Source organism: Enhydra lutris, unplaced genomic scaffold, assembly GCF_002288905.1.
Source record: "Enhydra lutris kenyoni isolate GAN:26980312 unplaced genomic scaffold, ASM228890v2 scaffoldscaffold425, whole genome shotgun sequence".
Classification (NCBI taxonomy): domain Eukaryota; kingdom Metazoa; phylum Chordata; class Mammalia; order Carnivora; family Mustelidae; genus Enhydra; species Enhydra lutris.
The window spans coordinates 1-19,786 of record NW_019154509.1 but is presented as its reverse complement, the minus strand read 5'-3'; the positions used below and the strand labels follow the sequence as shown (position 1 = coordinate 19,786).

General features: G+C 41.0%; 1 pseudogene; it reads left to right on the top strand.

Moving 5' to 3' along the window:
* Window positions 1-9,796: 9,796 nt before the first annotated feature.
* LOC111140293 lies at window positions 9,797-19,212 on the top strand (annotated as a pseudogene).
* The last annotated feature ends 574 nt before the right edge of the window (window positions 19,213-19,786 follow it).

The following is a 19,786-nucleotide window of genomic DNA, read 5'->3' as shown; positions in this document are numbered from 1 at the left end:
TTCCTAGAGAACCCATGCCAATTAGGGACTAAGGTACAAGAGAACATATTCCAGAGCATTTATGCAGAAAAGAAATTTATCCAGGATATCAGACATCTCATAGAATCGTCAGGAAGCTCCAGTGAGTCACAAAAGGAGGCCATGCAGGCAAGCACAGTAATGTTAGTGCTGGATTGCTCACTTGGAAACCCTACTGTTGCTACCATTGGGCACAGTCTCCCCAGAACACTGAAACAGGAGCAAATGTGCTGCTGCTGCTGCCCAAAGCTGACTGCCTCTTTGGAGTTTCTCCAGGAAGGCTTTCTCCTTGGCACTGTCTTGGCTCCAAACTGCAGTCTCGTGTTGGCCTTCAATCTGCAGGATCCAAGGGAAACATACACACCGACTTCAAGGGAAGCTGTGAGAAATGGTTTCTGGCTTCTACTCTGGGGATGTGGGTTTCAAAATTTAGGAGCTCCCCCCACCCCATGTTGGAAGGTGTTCAAGAATTCAAGGAGAGCCAAAAGCATGACTAATTACCCTAAGGAAGTACATTTTATCATTTGTCTTCTTTAGCATTTGAATGAACTGCTGACTCCTTGTAAATAACTTTTTCATAAACATCTGAGACATGCTCCTTCTTCCCTATGCCATGTCTCTGCACTACCTGAACACAGCTATCAAATATTCTTGAAATTTTTTCTTCTTGCCAAATATCTCCAGTTCTTCCAAATGTTAATTTTAGGACAGGATTTCAGCCCCCTTGAAAATCAAAAAGCTGTCCCCCAGCATTTACTTTCTTCTACTGAAGCCTCTCATGTATAGTGTATCTGAATTGACAGTCCAATTATAAGGGCTGAGGATGGGGAATTTTGTGTGTGTGTGTGTGTGTGTGTATACATATATATATGTATTATGTACACTGTAACACAAATTCCTAAGTCAAGAAGGTTTGAACTTCCTTTAGAGAGGCATATTAGGAAGTTGCCAAACATGACTTGGCCCAGTAACTTCCCATCTCTGACCGCATTGGCAGAAGATTAGCACAATTCTAGACTGATTATTAGAATTATAAATTACAGGCCACCAGGGAGAAAAGTACTGTGACTTTTTTTCCCCTTTCCCCATTAAACTGGGAGTGGAAAGCATGAGTATCTATAAATGCTTAAAGTCACAGAATAGTTGCCCTGGTGTGGTGCTTTCTGACACAGTAGCTCAGCCGATGTTTATGAACAATCCCAGGGCAAACTGGGTTGCCACCATTTTATTGGTAAGATGCTTGTGACTTGTTTTAGTCACACGATGGAACCCACACTTGAATTCACATCTTTTGGCTTCAGAGTCCTGGGCATTTCTACCATTTTACGCTCCAAGGACAGTAAGGGGTGGGAGAGACTGAGAGAAAGAGCAAAAGGGCAAGGGACATAGTTGTTGGAACTTAGTGTGCTGACATGTCTAGTGAATTATCTATTCTAAAAGCATTGAAAACACTTGACTGCAAATCCATTTGCAAAGGGAACTTGGTGAGGGCCACTTGGAGGATTTGCTTGAACCAAAGTGGATAGAATTGTGTTTATTTTACCATGTATACTATGGCATTTGTTTCTTGTGCTGTAACAAAATGCCACAAACTGGATAGCTTAAAACAAGAGAAATTTATTTTCTCACATTCTGGAGACCAGAAACTCAAAGTGAGTATCACTGGGCTGAAATTGTGTTGGCAGGACTACACTCCCTCTTGAGGCTCTAGGGGAGAATCTATTTTTTGCCTCTTAGCTTCAGGTGGCTGCTGGACTTGCTTGACTCATGGTCACGTGACCCCAGTCTCTGCCTCCAAGGTCACATTGCCTCCTCCTCTTTGATCTCCTTCCTCTCTTTCATTAGGATACTTGTCATCCCATTTAGAGCTCACCCAGATAATTCAGCATTATCTCCCCAACTCAAGATCCTTAATTTAACCACATCTACAAAACTAAAACATTTATAAGCTCCAGGGGTGAAGAACTGATATATTTGTGTGGCCCACACAAATATACCACATTTCTACACCTCCCCTTTTTATCTTGCATTATAGAAGTTGTTATTATAAAAGCAAAGGGTAGGGGCACATGGGTGGCTCAGTCAGTTCAAAGCAATGTGTATTTGATACAGAAAATTAGACCGTACAGATAAAGAAGGAAAATTAAAATTACCATAATCCGGGCACCTGGTTGGCTCAGTGAGTTAAAGCCTCTGCCTTCAGCTCAGGTCATGATCTCAGGGTCCTGGGATTGAGCCCCCATCAGGCTCTCTGCTCAGTGGGGGGCCTGCTTCCCCTTCTCTCTCTGCCTGCCTCTTTGCCTGCTTGTGATCTCTCTCTCTGTGTGTCAAATAAATAAAATCTTTAAAAAATAAAATAAAATAATCATAATTCTACCCCCACCCTGGACTTAAGCACTGCTAATATTTTGGTATCTATCTTTACAGTTCTTTCTCTGTGAACATATATTTACATGTAGGTTTCATTACAAGTTTAAAAACCCAGCTGATAGCACAGCCCTGATTTCACTTCAGAGGAGCCCACCTTACAAGTTAGAAAAGACTATTGGTACTTTCCTAGAAAACCCAGAATGTAGAAATTTATTTAGGGGACAACTTAAATATCCCCCTATGTCAGACAGGTTAGTGTCAGGGCAATGTTTTTAAAATAGGTAGTTAAGTGGGTTGAAGACTCTGCCTTCGGCTCAGGTCATGATCCCAGTGTCCTGGGATCGAGCCCCGCGTCGGGCTCTCTGCTCAGCGGGGAGCCTGCTTCCTCCTCTCTCTCTGCCTGCCTCTCTGCCTACTTGTGATCTCTGTCTGTCAAATGAGTGAATGGAATCTTTTAAAAAAATAAATAAATAAATAATAAAATAAAATAAAATAGGTAGTTAAATAATATAAAAAGTTATAATATAATATATATAAATTATATATATAATATATATAAATTATATATATAATATATATATAAAATATATATAATATAATAATATAATATAAAATATTATTTTAAAAAGTTATAATATAAAAAGTTCAAGGCAGTTTGTACAATGTCAGAAGAAAGAATATGTAAGAATGTCCTTCTCAAGAGAACGGCTAGGAGATGTCCTGTTTCCAGAACTAAATGTCAACTGGCTTCCTGGAATCTGGGACCACAAGCTTCGAATGTGGAGGTGTCTGTGGAGCCTGACACCAAAATAAGCCCTTGTTCACACGCACATGCTCCCCATTCTTGTTCCCAGGCTGTTTCTCCATGGCTCCTTGCCTATGCTGCTCCTCTGCCTAGAAACAGCCTTTTTCCTTTATTGCCTCGTGAACTTCAGTTTCCTTCAAGAACAACTCAAAAGTCACCTCTTCCAGGCAGAGTTAAATATCCCTCTGCAGGGGTTGTCCAAGAACACTGACCTTCAAGATTGCATTGACCTCAACTCGCAATAAGAAACACATCTTTTATCACTACCCAGGACCAGGATACATAAACTATTGAAATAAAACTTTCACGAAAGTGGCGCCTGGGTGGCTCAGTGGGTTAAGCCTCTGCTTTAGGCTCAGGTCATGATTCTAGGGTCCTGGGATCGAGCCCCACGTTGCGCTCTCTGCTCGGCAGGGAGCCTGCTTCCCCCTCTCTCTCTGCCTGCTTGTGATCTCTGCCTGTCAAATAAATAAACTAAAAAAAAAACTTTCATGAAAAAAGACAGTGCATTTTGGGGTGCCTGAGTGGCTCAGTCAGTTAAGCAGCTGCCTTTGGCTCAGGTCATGATCCCAGGGTTCTGGGATCAAGTTCCGCATCAGGCTCCTTGCTCAGCAGGAAGACTGCTTCTCTTTCTGCCTCTGCCTGCCTCTCTGCCTGCTTGTGCTCTCTAACCCTGACAAATGAGTAAATAAAATCTTTTAAAAAAAAGTGCATTTTGAAAGTTTTAATTCTATTTCATTAAAAATATATATACTGGGGCATGTGGCTGGCTCTACCGGAGAAACATGCAACTCTTGATCTCTGTGTCATGAGTTTGAGCCCCATGTTGAATGTAGAGATTACTTCAAATAAAAAAATAAACTTCAAATATATATATATTTATATGTAAATATATATTTATTTATATATATATTCATATATGTATACATATATTTATACATTTATATTTTTATATATTTATACATTTAATATATATTTGTATAAACTATATATTTATATATAAATTTATGTATTTATATAATTTATATATATGAATTTATTTTTATATATAAATAAATATATAAACTTCGAAAATATACATTTGAAGTTTATTTTATTTTATTAAATAAATACACATATATATATTAATAACTCACTTAAGTTGCTATCATGACCTGCTAATGAGTTGGCCAATTTGAAAAATTGCCCTAGAAGATACTCTTTCTATCTTTGACAGCTTTTCTTGCTTCTCTCATCTCTGAAAGCCTCAGATCCTTTGGCCCCTCATACAAATGTGCTGGGGCCCAGTTCTTTTCTGATACTGGTTTCTGTTCGTGTTGCTGCTCCTTGTGGATTTCTCCTCCAGTAAGTGGGATTCTAGCTGCCTGACTGTCTCCAGTTTGGGGCACCTGTTTGCTCCAATTCTCTGACAGATCTAAAAAGAGCTGTTGATTTTCAGTATGTTCAGTTTACTTTTTACTTGATGTTAGGATGGAGTAACAATTTCTTTACATGACAGACCAGAAACTAGAAGTTAAAAAGTCTTCTTTTAAAAATATAAATCAATCAACTGATTTAAAAATTTATATGGAAATGCAAATAATTAGTTTTTTTTTTTTTAAAGAATTTATTTATTTGAGAAGGAGACAGTGCACGAGAGCATGAGAGGAGAGAAGGTCAGAGGGAGAAGCAGATTCCCTGTGGAGCCGGGAGCCCGATGAGGGATCCTGGGACTCCAGGATCATGACCTGAACTGAAGGCAGTTGCTTAACCAACTGAGCCACCCAGGTGCCCCAGTGCAAATAATTCTTTAAAAACAAACAAAATGGAAGGAGTTATACTACCTGATTTCAAGACTTATTATAAGGATACAATAATCAAGATAGTGTGATATTGGCATAAGAACAGACATATAAATCAATGGAATGGAAGAGAATCTAGAACAATCCCAAATTCAATGGGTAACATATATTTTTCAATCGATGCTGGCAAAATTAGATATCTCTATAGGGGAAAAAAAAATGAACTTCAACTCCTCATCTTACTTCATGAACAAAAACCTTCCCCAAAAGGATCAATGACCTAAATGTAAAAGCTAAAATGATAAAACCTCTAGAAGCAAACTTAGGTGAAAATCGTTGTGGCTTGGGATGACAAGGACTTTGTAGACAGGACACAAATAGCATGAATCGAAGAAGAAAGATTAACAAGGTGGAATTTATAAAAAGGAAAATGTTTTGTTTTTCAAAATATGTTAAGAGAATAAAAGGCAACTGTTGAATTAATCATGTTTTCATTTTTTTTTATATTTTATGGTGCTTTGCTGTCTTGGGAGTTTTGTTAGCTGGGAGAGGCTACCCTTATCAGTGCTAGCTAATTTCTAGGGATAGCAAAAAACTTGTCTGTGAGCCTGCCTTTCTTATGCAAACCAACCAATCCAAAGACAATATCCCCAACCACCAGTTTTACTAACTCATGCACCAAGTCAGTATTTCCCTTGCCTTAAAGCACTCCAGAGTCACCATTATGGCCCAGTGTCTGCCCAAATTATTCAAACTATCCAATCCTAAACTTGCTCAAACTTGCCTACCCTGCCTCACTCATTTCCTCCTGTGGAAAGAAAACTACAGGTTTCTCCTTTTCTCTTCTGCCTCCTGATCAAGCCCTGTATGATGTGGCATACACTCCTTCTACTGGGGATTTTAAGTAATAAAATTTAATTTATTGGCATTGACCTCTCCATGTTGTCACTCAGTTATCTTTATACATTAACTTCTGGATACAATCAAAACAACCACAGGTTAGGAGAATATATTCATAGTATATATATCTGGCAAACGACTTAGATCCTGAATCTATGAAGAACTCTTTTTTTTTTTTTTTTAAGATTTTATTTATTCACTTGACACAGAGAAAGAGAGAGAGAACTCTAGCAAAGAGAGTGGCAGGCAGTGGAAAATGGGCAAAAATCTATACAGATACTTCACAAAAGATTTATGAATGAACAATACAGTACATGAAAAGATGCTCAACATCATTAAATGAAAATTAAGACTTCATAATGAGAGGGATGCCTGGGTGACTCAGTTGGCTAAGTGTCTGACTCTTGGTTTTGGCTCAGGTCATGATCTTGAGGTCGTGGGATGGAGCCCAGCATTGGGCTCTTCACTGAGCACAGAGTCTGCTTCAGATTCTCTCTCCCTCTGCCCCTCCCCTGCATGCTCTCTATAATAAATAAATAAAATCCTTTAAACAAGACAAAACAAAAACCCTACATAATGAGATACCACTACCCATTCATTGGAACCCTTGGAACTGTTGGTTTTACATGTTAGTAGGCATGTAAAGTGGTACAACCACTTTGAAAAATAGTTTGGCACCTTCTATAAAATTAACATACACTTACCATGTATATGACCCAGAAATACCACTTCTAGGTATTAATCCAAGAGAAATGAAAACATATCCACAAAGATACTTGTACATGAATGTTCATAGCAGCTTCATTCATTATAGTCAGAAACTGGAAACAAACCAAATGTCAATCAGTAGAATTGATAAGTCAACTGATTTGCTCATACAATGGAATACTGCTCAGTCAAAAAAGGACTTAACTACAAATACATGCAAACAACAAGGCAAATCTCAAGTCAAAGGAGCCAGATTCAAGAGTACACACCACGGGGATGCCTGGGTGGTTCAGTCAGTTGGGTGTCTGCCTTCGGCCAGGTCATGATCCCAGAGTCCTGGGATCAAGTCCCACAATGGACTCCTTGCTCATCAGGGAGACAGCTTCTCCCTCTGCCTGCTTCTCCCTCTTCTCCCTCTGCTCCCTCTGCCTGCTTGGTGCGCTCACTTGTTCTCTCTCTGTCTCTGACAAATAAGTAAATAAAAAATTAAAAAAAAAAGAGTACATACTATGTTTTTCACTCATATGACTCTCTAGAACAGGCAAAACTAATTCTACTTAAAGAAATATGATCAGGGCACCTGGTGGCTCACTGGTTAAGCCTCTGCCTTCAGCTCAGGTCATGATCTCAGGGTCCTGGGATCGAGTCCCACATCGAGCTCTCTGCTCTGCGGGGAGCCTGCTTCCTCCTCTCTCTCTCTCTGCCTGCCTCTCTGCCCACTTGTGATCTCTCTCTGTCAAATAAATAAAATCTTAAAAAAAAAAAAAGAAATATGATCAGTTGTTGTTTTGGTGGGCAGTAGGAGGGATGGATTATATAAGGAAACTTTCTGCAATGATGGAAATATTCTAAATTTTGACTGGGGTGTTAGTGACTTGTGTGCATACATTGGTCAAAACTCCTTGCATTTTATTGTATGCAGTTTAGGTATTGTATGTAATTATACCTTAATATAATATAATATAATATTATATAATAATGTAATAATATAATGTAATAATACATATAAAATATATCATATATAACAATATAATAAACATATAGCACATATACAAATTCATAATATAATAATATATAAATATAAATACAAATATACCATATATATGTATGTATTATATGTAATTATACCATAATGAGGTTGATTTTTAAAAAGATTTTACTTATTTATTTGACAGGCACAGCAAGAGAGGGAACAGAAGCAAGAGAAGTGAGAGAAGGAGAAGCAGGCTTTCTGCTGAGCAGGGAGCCCAATGCGGGGCTCAACCCCAGGACCCCGCAACCATGACCTGAGACAAAGGCAGACTGAGCCACCCAGGAGCCCTGAGGTTGATTTTTTAAAAATGAAACAGTTTAAGGGGTGTCTGTCTGGCTCCGTTAGAAGGGAATCTGAGCCTTGAGCTCAGGGTTATGAGTTAGAGCTTCACATTGGGTGTAGAGATTACTAAAGTAAATAAGTAAACAAAAATAAAATTTAAAAAATAAAACAGTTGAGTTCAGATGGTGCCTTTCTTTTTTTTTTCTTTTTTAGTATTTTATTTATTTATTTGACCGACAGAGATCACAAGTAGGCAGAGAGGCAGGCAGAGAGAGAGGAGGAAGCAGGCTCCCTGAGGAGTAGAAAGCCCAATGTGGGGCTCCATCCCAGGACCCTGGGATCATGACCTGAGCCGAAGGCAGAGGCTTTAACCCACTGAGCCACCCAGGAGCCCCCAGATGGTGCCTTTCAAACCAGAGAAATCTTGGGGCCTTCAGGAGGAGCACATCCATTTGCATTAGTCAAGCTTAAGATTTGAAAACCAGGAGCAGCCTAGTCCAGGAAGAAAACTAGTATAGATGAGCGTCTACGAGTGAAAAACGGAGGAGACATTTCTCCAAGCTATGAAGGGCTGCTGGGGTGCAGTGTGGTCTGCATTTGAGAGTTAGATCGTGGAAAGCCAGAAACAGAAGTGACACTGCTTCTCCAGGGACTTGGAGTGGTGCCAGAGCTTACCCCTGGTACAGACAACGGTTTTGCTGTGATACTCTAGAGAACACCAAATTCTGTGGGAGGTGAAACGTGCTGCTCCTTTGGGTGGTGACAGAAGGATAATGGCTAAAAATAGTAACTAACATGTATTGAACTGTTCCTTTTATGAGATATGATATAGGAATTCTCATAAGTTCTTAAGTTAAATACTGTTCTCAACCCCATGGTACAGATGAGCAACGGCGCTGGTTCTTACTGTTTAGTCAGAACTGACTGTCGAATTATCATGATTTTTGTTAGCCAGTTGACATATGTTGCTAGCTTAAGATCAGCCCTGGTGAAAATATTTCTTTCTCTTTTTTTTATATTTAAAGATTTTTATTTATTTATTTGACCGACAGAGATCACAAGTAGGCAGAGAGGCAGGCAGAGAGAGAGGAGGAAGCAGGCTCCCTGCGGAGCAGAGAGCCCAATGCGGGGCTCCATCCCAGGACCCTGGGATCATGACCTGAGCCAAAGGCAGAGGCTTTAACCCACTGAGTCACCCAGGCGCCCCCTGGTGAAAATATTTCTAATGTGGAGATTGGTAAATGCTACCAACCAGGGCCTTTACCCCAGAGAACAAGTGTGTTCAATACTTAGCAGCACAGCACTGAAATAGGCGCAGAGAGGTTTAGCAGCTTGTCAAGGTTACACAGCTTGTAGCAACCGGCAGATCCCAGGCCAGTTTCATTACTCTAAAGCCCACAGTCTTACCACTAGAGACCCTTTTATATTGAGGCATAAGACTGCTTCCCTGACTTCATTTCCAAAGAAAAACCATATTGTTCAACAAAGACTCTCAGATTAAGGATGTGGACTTTGCAGAACTTTTCTTGAGGGCGTAGAATTCAAGCATTTGGCATTTTCATAACACAACAGGGGTTGGAGGTAGGTGTGGGGAGGGCAAGACCCTACTGCTCTGGCAACAGGCTGCTGAGATGCACATTTTATTTAGTTCTTCATTTATTTAAAGATTTTATTTATTTATTTGACAGAGAGAGAGACAGCGAGATGGGGGAACACAAGCAGGGGGAGGGGGAGAGGGAGAAGCAGGCTTTCTGCTGATGATGCGATGTGGGGCTCAATCCCAGGACCCTGGGACCATGACCTGAGTCAAAGGCAGACACTTAATGACTGAGCCACCCAGGGGCCCCAGCACATTTTATATAAATAAATAAATGTGTATATTTCCCCCCCATTTCCTCAATGAATTTCATAAAGGAGGATAGTCGCGTCCTCATTCAAAGGATGGGAATGACTCTTATAAAGCAAATTGTGTATGAGCTATTTGTGTGGAATGTTCTGAATCATGAAGAAATAAAAATCATTTGCTGCGAAAAGGTCAAGCAGGAGGCTGTGAGAGGGATCATTCCCCTGACTTTGAAGAAGGGCTCTGAATCCTATAACCTCTTTCTCAAATGCCTTGAAAAGTAGAACTATCCTGTTTCAGGATTTGAGTGAACAAAGCAAGTATCAACTTTCTTTTTTTTTAAATTTTATTTTGTTTTATTTCTTTTCAGTGTTCTAGAATTCATTGTTTATGCACCACACCCAGCACTCCATGCAATACGTGCCCTCCATAATACCCACCACCAGGCTCACCCAACTTTCCACCCCCCGCCCCTCCAAAACCCTGTTTGTTTTTCAAGAATCCACAATCTCTCATGGTTTGTCTCCCCCTCCAATTTCCCCCAACTCACTTCTCCTCTCCATCTCCCAATGTCTTCCGTGTTATTCCTTATGCTCCACAAGTATGTGAAACCATATGATAACTGACTCCCTCTTCTTGACTTCTTTCACTCAGCATAATCTCTTCCAGTCCCGTCCATGTTGATACAAGAGTTGGGTATTCATCCTTTCTGATGGAGGCATAATACTCCATAGTGTATTTGGACCATATCTTCTTTAACCATTCGTCCGTTGAAGGGCATCTTGGTTCTTTCCACAGTTTGGCGACTGTGGCCATTGCTGCTATAAACATTGGGGTACAGATGGCCCTTCTTTTCAGCAAGTATCAGCTTTCTTATATCTGTTCTACAAATAGAATAAACTATGAAGAAAACCCATACTCCCAATGAGAGAACATTTGCTCCCCTTTCTCTTTATGTCATTAGGTAGTTTTTGGTTCCGCAGAGGAAAAACTCAGATACTCTCAACAAAAAACTACTAGATTACTTGTCATTGAAGTCAAATAAGTCACTCCATGGTCAGGGATTAAAGATTTAGTACAGTCTCATTTCAAAATCAAACTGGATAATGAAGGCATTCAAGAAGTTAACACAGTCATGGTTCTTGACATTCCTTAGTCCAGTGAGGAATTACTATTTTTAGTAATGTTATCAATAAGTAATAACTTTTATTTTGTTTCAAGGTTTTATATTCAAGGTTTTGTTTCATAGATTTTAATCAAGGTTAAGGGTTGATCTGGGGAAAGTTACCCTTAACCATCCCTCTCAGCCAAATCCCTACTATTCTCACACACTTTCCTTAGCCCTAACACAGGCTCCTCCCATTCCCGTTTGGCTGAGACAAAGATCCTGTGGTGGAAAGGAGGAAACAGAAGGCAAAAAGGGAAGAGTAAATATTTGGAATCCTTTGTGCCGGCTCATACTGGGGAAGGAAAGTCAGATCACCAATGGAAGATCCTCCGCATAACTCCCTCTTCATCCTCGTGAACTCTAAGTTTTGGGGAGACACAGAATTGGGTCCTCTAACCTCACCTCTTCTCTTACAGGGCTTTTTCAGCAGATATCAGAAGAAGATTTAGATGATTTGACTTATAACCTAAAGAATTTATACCATATCCCATCTTTTCTGAACTACTATCCCCTGAGTGAAGATATTGACATTATTTTTAATTTGAAAAGCACCTTTACAGAAGGTGTTCTATGGAGGAAGGACCATCACCATCACTGAGTGGAGCAGCTGACCCCAAATGGTCTGCTAGACACTCTTCAGAGCCCCTGCATCATCAAAGGGGAGTCGGGCAATGGAAGTCCACTCTGCTACAGCAAATCGACACACTCTGGGCTCTGGGGCTCTGACCAAGTTCAAATTAATCTTCAAATTAATCCTCTTCTTGCAGCTGAGCAGGGTGCAAGGTGGGCTCTTTGCAACTATGTGGGATCAGCTCGTGCATATACCTGACATAATCAGGAAGCCGACTTTCCTGGCCATGCTGCTGAAACTACAGCAGAGTTCTTTTTCTCCTTGGTGGCTACAATGAATTCAGGGCCCAGAACTGCCCAGAGACTGAAACCCTCCTAAAGGAAAACCACTGCCTCCAGAATATGGGTGTTGTCGCCCCCCACCACTGAGCGCCTGAGGCACATCAGGCAGTTTGGTGCCCTGACTGCTGAGGGGGTTATGACGGAGGACAGTGCCCAGACTCTCATCTGGAAAGTGCTGACAAAGGAGCATGCTGAAGGTTTGTTGCTCCAAATTCAGAAATCCAGGTGCTTGAGGAGTCTGATGAAGACCCCTCGCTTTGAGGTCACCACTTGTGTCATCCAGATGGGGGAAAATGAGTTCCACTCTAACATACAAACAACACTGATCCTTACTTTCTATGATCTACTGATATACAAAAACCAGCACAGACTTAGAGAGGGGGCTGCAGGTGACTTCACTCAGAGCCTGGACCACTGTGGAGACCTCGCTTTGCGGGGGGGGGGGGCGTGTTTTCCCACAGGTTTGATTTCCAACTGGAAGACATGTCCAGTGTGAATGAGGACACCCTACCGACAACTGGACTCCTCTGTAAATACACAGCTCAACGGTTCAAGCCCAAGTATAAATTCTTTCACGACTCATCCCAGGAGTACCTAGCAGGATGCAGGCTCGGCAATTCACTGAAGTCTCAAGAGCCAGAGGAGGTGACCAAGGGAAAGGTCACTTGCAGAAAATGGTTTTCATTTCAGGCATTATATCCAAGTATATCAAGCTGCTCCCGTACACGGCTGGATCAGCTACCCAAGCCACCGGGACTGTTTTGAAAGACTTTGCAGGAGTGTATCAAGATGGCAGCCTCCTCGGGCCTCGGGCTCTCCAACACCAAGAAGCCTCTCTGGAGGCAAGAATCTACGCAAAATGTGAAAAACACCACGGTGCAAGAAACTCTGAAAGCCATAAACATCAATTCTTTACAGAGTGTGGCATTAATTGATTCTATAAGCATATATCCAAATCAGACCTGACTGAAGAATTTGAAGCTTCCTTTTGTGGTAAAAGCTTATATATCAACTCAGAGAACATCCTTGATTATTTATTTGACTTCTTTGAACACTTGATTAATTGGGTCAGTCCTCTGGACTTCATTAAACTCAACTTCTATGGAGAAGCTCTGGTCTCACGGGACAAGACCACAGGAGACACAAGCAGGCGTGGAGAAGAGTCCTCAGCTACATTCCCAGCACGGCCATGTCTTTGTTCTGCAACTGGAAGCAGGAATTCAAGACTCTGGAGGTCACATTCCGGGACTTCAGCAAGTTGAATAAGCAAGAAATCAGATACCTGGGAAAGATATTCAGCTCTGCTACAAGCCTCAGATTGTGCATGAAGAGGTAGGCTGGTGTGGCTGGAAGCTTTAGTTCTGTCCTCGACACCTGTGAGAATGTTCATTTTGTCACCGTGGAAGCCAGTGCCCTCACCATAGAAGAGGAGCAGCACAACACACCCGTGACAAACCTGAAAACCTGGAGTATTCAGGGCCTCCGGACTGTACGGCTGCCAGGTATTGCAAACATCAGCAGTTTATTTTTATTTTTATTTTTTTAAGGATTTTATTTATTTATTTGACAGACAGAGATCACAAGTAGGCAGAGAGGCAGGCAGAGAGGGAGGAGGAAGCAGGCTCCCTGCTGAGCAGAGAGCCCTATGCGGGGCTCGATCCCAGGACCCTGGGATCATGACCTGAGCCGAAGGCAGAGGCTTTAACCCACTGAGCCACCCAGGTGCCCCATAAACATCAGCAGTTTAAGCTATAATCAAGCCCGTTGGGGTACCATGGAAATATTAGGTATCATATAGTTTTGCTTTAAATGTCCTAATAGTTTCAACCACATGTCAGGCCTTGGAAGGGAGGTGGGAGGCCTGAGAGATCCGTCTGTAAGGGGGAAGGCTGTCATACTGGGAAGCACCAGGGACTATTCCAAGGGCTGAAGCTATAGTTTGACAGAATGGCAATATAGTTTGTATGGTTGTGCGTGTGTGTGTGTGTGGTGTGGTAGGTTCAGCTTGTCCTCACTGACCTCTCCCCTCTTCTCAGCATCTCCGTTTCTACCCAGCACCCACTGCCTCCTTGCCAAATGATACCCTTGCCCGCTTCAAGACTGGGAGGAAATCCAGCCTGTAAACTAATCACCTGCAGAAGCTGGTAGCTAATTGTGCTACTGGCTTCTTGTCCAGGAAACTGCATAACATACCCAGCCCCACCCCACCCCACGAATTATTCATTTTGAATGAAGATTTTGGAGGGGCGCCTGGGTGGCTCAATGGGTTAAGCCTTTGCCTTCGGCTCAGGTCATGATCTCAGGGTCCTGGGATGGAGCCCTGCAACGGGCTCTCTGCTCAGCGGGGAGCCTGCTTCCCCCTCTCTCTCTGCCTGCCTCTTTGCCTACTTGTGATCTCTCTCTCTGTCAAATAAATAAATGAAATCTTAAAAAAAAAAAGAAAGAAGATTTTCGGAACAGATTTTGTCTAACATGAAGAACTTTTGGGCCTCAGACACATACATGTGGGGCCAGTCTTCCTGGGTACAGGGAAGTTTTCCCAAAATTCAAAATGGTATTATAGGTGAATGTCTATCTGTCTTACCTGGGTAGAGCAGCTTGACCTAGGTAGATCAGCCCTGCTGCCTAGAACAGGGGCTACTGGTGGTGTGAAACTCTCAGCTGGAAGGAGCCTTGCTCTTCTTGACTGTAATCCAAGATTACTTTTCATTCACTAGATTTCCCATCAGGCTCTGCCTCACTTGTCACCCTGTAGAGAAAATTTCATATCACTTAAAAAAAAAATCTAGACTCTGTTGTACAGATAATTTTTGCAAACTTCTCAATGCAGGAATCCCTTCCATAAGATGCTGCATGGTCACCGGGACTTCGTTAGACTAACTTCTGTATCAGGAAGCTCGCCTCCTCCTCTTGATGGCTATTCCTTTGTGCTGATCCTGCAAACTGGTTGTCTATGTGCTGAATTTGGCCTACATGTTGTACAGAATTGTCTTTTGAATGTTTGCCAGTATTTTGTTCTTAATTTTTACAATTTATTTTTTGTGTAATATATTCACATGACCCAAATTATAAAACTGTCTACAAGGAAGTTGCCTTCCCTTTCCCATCCCCTGGTCACGATTCTTCTCCTTGGAGTTGGTAGCATGTTGCAACTGGGAGATTGCGGTGTGAAACTACAGGTTACTCATTTCTCTTGATAATTATAGGTCTGGCAACTGCATGCCCACATCTTCACTTGGTAACAATCAGCTAGAGCTTCCTGAGATGTTCCTATGCTCTGTGGACAAGATACATCATCTCCGTGTGGGCACAGCACCCACCTGTTCTACTTCTTGGAATGACACTATCTCCCTGGCCCTCGTTGACATTTGAGTTTGTAATCAGTGCTCATTCCTTCTTATAGCTAAAATCCAGTGCCCTGCCTTCGGCTCAGGTCACAATCCCAGAGTCCTGGGATCAAGCCCCACATCTGGCTCCCTGCTCATTGAGGAGCCTGATTCTCCCACTTGCTCTCCCTTTCTCTGCTCTTCTGCCTGCTTGTGCTCTCTCTCTCTCTCACTGTGTCAAATAAATTTAAAAAGTTATAAAATCCGGGGCGCCTGGGTGGCTCAGTGGGTTAAGCCACTGCCTTTGGCTCAGGTCATGATCCCAGGGTCCTGGGATCGAGTCCCGCATTGGGCTCTCTGCTCAGCGGGGAGCCTGCTTCCCTCTTTCTCCCTGCCTCTCTTTCTACTTGTAATCTCTCTCTGTCAAATAAATAAATAAAATCTTAAAAAAAAAGTTATAAAATCCAGTGCCCTGTCACTTCTACCCAAGGTTGGTTTCTATTTTTGCCCTCCACATTTCTTCAAAATATTCCTCATTCATCCATTTCTTTGCTGAATAGTGTTGCACGGTATGGAGGTGCCACAGTTTATCTCATCATCACTGAAAGACATGTAGGTTATTTCCAGATTGGATAATTATAAATCAAGCTCCTATAAATGTTCGTATGGAGGTTTTGGTGTGAAAATAAGTTTTCCTTTTTTAGAGAGAGAGAGTGGGCATGCCCCAGGTGGTGGTGGGGGGGAAGGGGATGGAGAGGCAAAGAGCGAGGGAGAGGGAGACAGAGGATCTTAGGCAGGCTTCACACCCAGCATGGAGCCCCATCCTGAGATCATGACCTAAGATCATAACCTGAGCCAAAATCAGGAGTCAAACGCTTAACCAACTGAGCCATCCAGGCACCCCTGAAAATAAGCTTCCAGTTCACTTAGGTAAATACGTAGGGGTGGGATTGCTAAGCTATGGGACAAGCACTTATTTAACTTTTTAAGAAACTTCCAAGCTATTTTCCAGTTTGTACCCCTTTACAGTTGCAATAGCTATATATGAGAGGTTTTGCTGCTCTGAATTCTCACTAGCACTTAATAACCTTTGTGTTTTTATTTTTGTCATTTTACAATTGCCCTACAAGAAGAAAAAAAAGCAGAAAACACCAAGGGCTGATGAGGGTGTGGAGCAACTGGAATTCTGGGTATACTGTTATCTCATCATACTTAGCTCATGAAAGTTGACAACTTATCATGGGCTTGTTTGCCAACTATATACCTCTCTGGCAAAGTGTCTGTTTAAGTTCTCACCTGCTTTTTAATTGGGTAATTTATCTTCTTAGTATTGAGTTTTGAGTGTTCTTTATATATTTTGGATACAGGCCCTTTGTCAGACAAGTGATTTGAAAATATTTACTCCTGGGCCACCTGGGTGGCTCAGTAGGTTAAAGCCTCTGCCTTTGGCTCAGGTCATGATCCCAGGGTCCTCTGCAGGGAGCCTGCTCCCCCCCAACCCCCCGCCTGCCTCTCTGCTTACTTGTGATCTCTGTCTGTCAAATAAAAGAAATAAAATCTTAAAAAAAAATATTTACTCCTAATCTGTAGCTAGTCATTTCATTCTCCTAATGGCATCTTTCAGAGAACAAACATTCTAGATTTAGCTGCAGTCCGTTGCTGCTTGTATGAATCACGCTTTTGGTGTGATTTCTCAGAACTTTTTGCCTAATCCCAGGTCATGAAGATTTTCTCCTATATTTTCTTCCTAAATTTTTATGTTTTATAATTATATGTGTGATCCATTAGAGTTAACATTTATGGAAAATATGATGTTTGGATCAAGGTTCATTTTTCTTGCATATGAATATCCAGTTTATTGAAATGACTATTCTTTCATGTTTGAATTGCCTTTGTACTTTCAACCAAAATCACATGGCTGTAATTATGTGGGTGTATTTCTGGACTCTATACTCTTATTGATTGATCATTTGCCAATACCCTTCTCTATCCTTTGCTAATGTCACATAGTGTTAGTAACTGGTAGTTTTAGAGTAAGTCATAAAACTGAGTAGTGTTGTTTCTCCAACTTTGTTTTTTTTTTTTTTTTTTTTTTTTTTTTCCAGATTTGTTCTGTGTGTTTTAGTTCCTCTGCCTTTCACATTGTTTATAGTATCAAACTCTTCCTGGGATCTTAGTTGGAATTACACTAAATCTATGGACCAGTTTAGGGAGAACTGACATCTTTATTTTGTTGAATCTTTCAATCTGTGAGTATGATTTGTCTTTCATCTAGATTTTCTTTTATTTACCATCATTTTGTAGTTTTCTTTTTTTTAAAGATTTTATTTATTTATTTGACAGAGATCACAAGTAGGCAGAGAGGCAGGCAGAGAGAGAGGAAGGGAAGCAGGCTCCCCGCTGAGCAGGACCCTGGGATCATGACCTGAGCCCAAGGCAGAGGCTTTAACCCACTGAGCTACCCAGGCACCCCCATTTTGTAGTATTCATCATGTTGATCCTGTATATGTTTATCAGATTTATATGTAACTTTTTCATTCTTTTGGAGCTATTGTAAATAGAATTTTAAAAAATTGGTTGCCAATCATTTATTGCTACTACATAGAAATGCAATTGATTTTTGCCTGTTGATCTTATACTCTACACTTTTGCTATACTCACTTCATGTCACCCCCCAAAATAGCAGGTTTATTCCTTCCTTTCCAATTTGTATTTATTTTATCTTCTTGCCTTATTGCACTGATTATGACTTGCAGGACAGTGTTGAATAGGGACGGTTGAGAGTGAATATCCTCTTTTGTTCCTGATATTAAGAACAAAGCATTCAGACTTTTACCCTTAAGTATAATGTCAACTGTAGTATTTTTGTGGATGACTTTTATCAGGTTGAGGAAGTTCCCTTCTATTCCTAGGTTGCTGAGAATTCTTATTATGGATGGATGTCAGATGATGTCAAATGTTTTTTCTGCCTCAATATATCCGATCATGCAATTTTTCTTCTTTAGACTGTTAATATCGTGAATTATATGGATTGATCAGCAGATACTGAAACAGCTCTGCATTCCCTGTAAGAAGCCCACTTGGTGGTAGTATAACATTCTTTTTATATATGGCTGGAAACCTAGTAATATCTTGTTGAGGATTTTTGCTTCTATGTTCATGAGTGATATATTGGTCTGAAGTTTTCTTTTTTATTATTATTATTATTTTTGAAGTTTTCTTTTAATTTATCCTCTTGGTCTGGGTTTTGTATCATTTAATGACATCATAAAAGGGCTGGGAAGTATTCTCTCCACTTGTATTTTCTGGAAGTGATTTTGTAGAATTGGTGTTATTTCTTCTTTGAATGTTTGGTAGAATTTGCAAGTTAAATTACCTGTGCCAGCAGATTTCTTTTTTGGAAAATTTTAAGCCATAAATTCAATTTCCTCTAAGCACTGTGTTAGCTACAGATTTTGATATATTTTATTTTTATTTCTATAATTTTCAAAATATTGTCTAGTTTTCCTTAATCCATGCTTATTTAGAAGTCTACTGGTAAATTTATAAGTCTTTGGAGATTGTTATTTTTCTGTTATTATTTTCTAGTCCAATTCCACTGTATTTGGAGAACACGCTTTTAGATAAAGAAGACACCCATCTCTGACCTTAATATGGTTTTTCTCATGCTGCTGAGAGAATGACCTTCACATAGGTGACCTTTGTATGGTCCAGGAGATGGGAGAGTGAGTTGAAAAAAGAACAACTCTCTTTGGCTTTTTATAACTCAAGGTCTCTACAGAAAGAACATGGCAAGATCTCTGTGCAATTGTTCTTTGCTTTCTTTTCAGTCCATTAATCAATTCGTAAATCAAATTAACCTGATGCCCTAATGTATTTCCTTCCCAACATTTTGCAGCTGAAGATCTGACAAACCTGAAGATGAGTTTACTTCATACAATGCATTTGTCTGACATTGGGAAGGAAATGGATTACATAGTAAAGTCTCTGTCAACTGAACCCTGTGACCTTGAAGAAATCCAATTAGTCTCCTGCTGCCTGTCAGCAAATGCTGTGAAAACCCTAGGTACCATTGCCTGCATTAACTGAATAAGAACAGTGTAAGAGAACATGTGAGGACACAACAGATGTTGGTGAGGATGCGGAGAAAAGGAAACCCTCCTACACTGTCGGTGGGAATGCAAGCTGGTGCAGCCACTCTGGAAGAGTATAGACGTTCCTCAAAAGTTGAAAATAGGGGGGGCGCCTGGGTGGCTCAGTGGGTTAAGCCTCTGCCTTCGGCTCAGGTCATGATCTCAAGGTCCTGGGATCGAGCCCCACATCAAGCTCTCTGCTCAGCGGGGAGCCCGCTTCCTCCTCTCTCTCTCTCTGCCTGCATCTCTGCCTACTTGTGATCTCTTGCTCTCTCTCTCTCTCTCTGTCAAATAAATAAATAAAATCTTAAAAAAAAAAGTTGAAAATAGGAGCTATCCTATGACCCAGCAATTGCACTACTGGGTATTTACCCCAAAGATACAAATGTAGTGATCCAAAGGGGCACCTGCTACCCCAATGTTTATAGCAGAGATGTTCACAATGTCCACTGACAGATGAATGGATAAAGAAGATGTGGTATGTGCATATATATATATATATATATA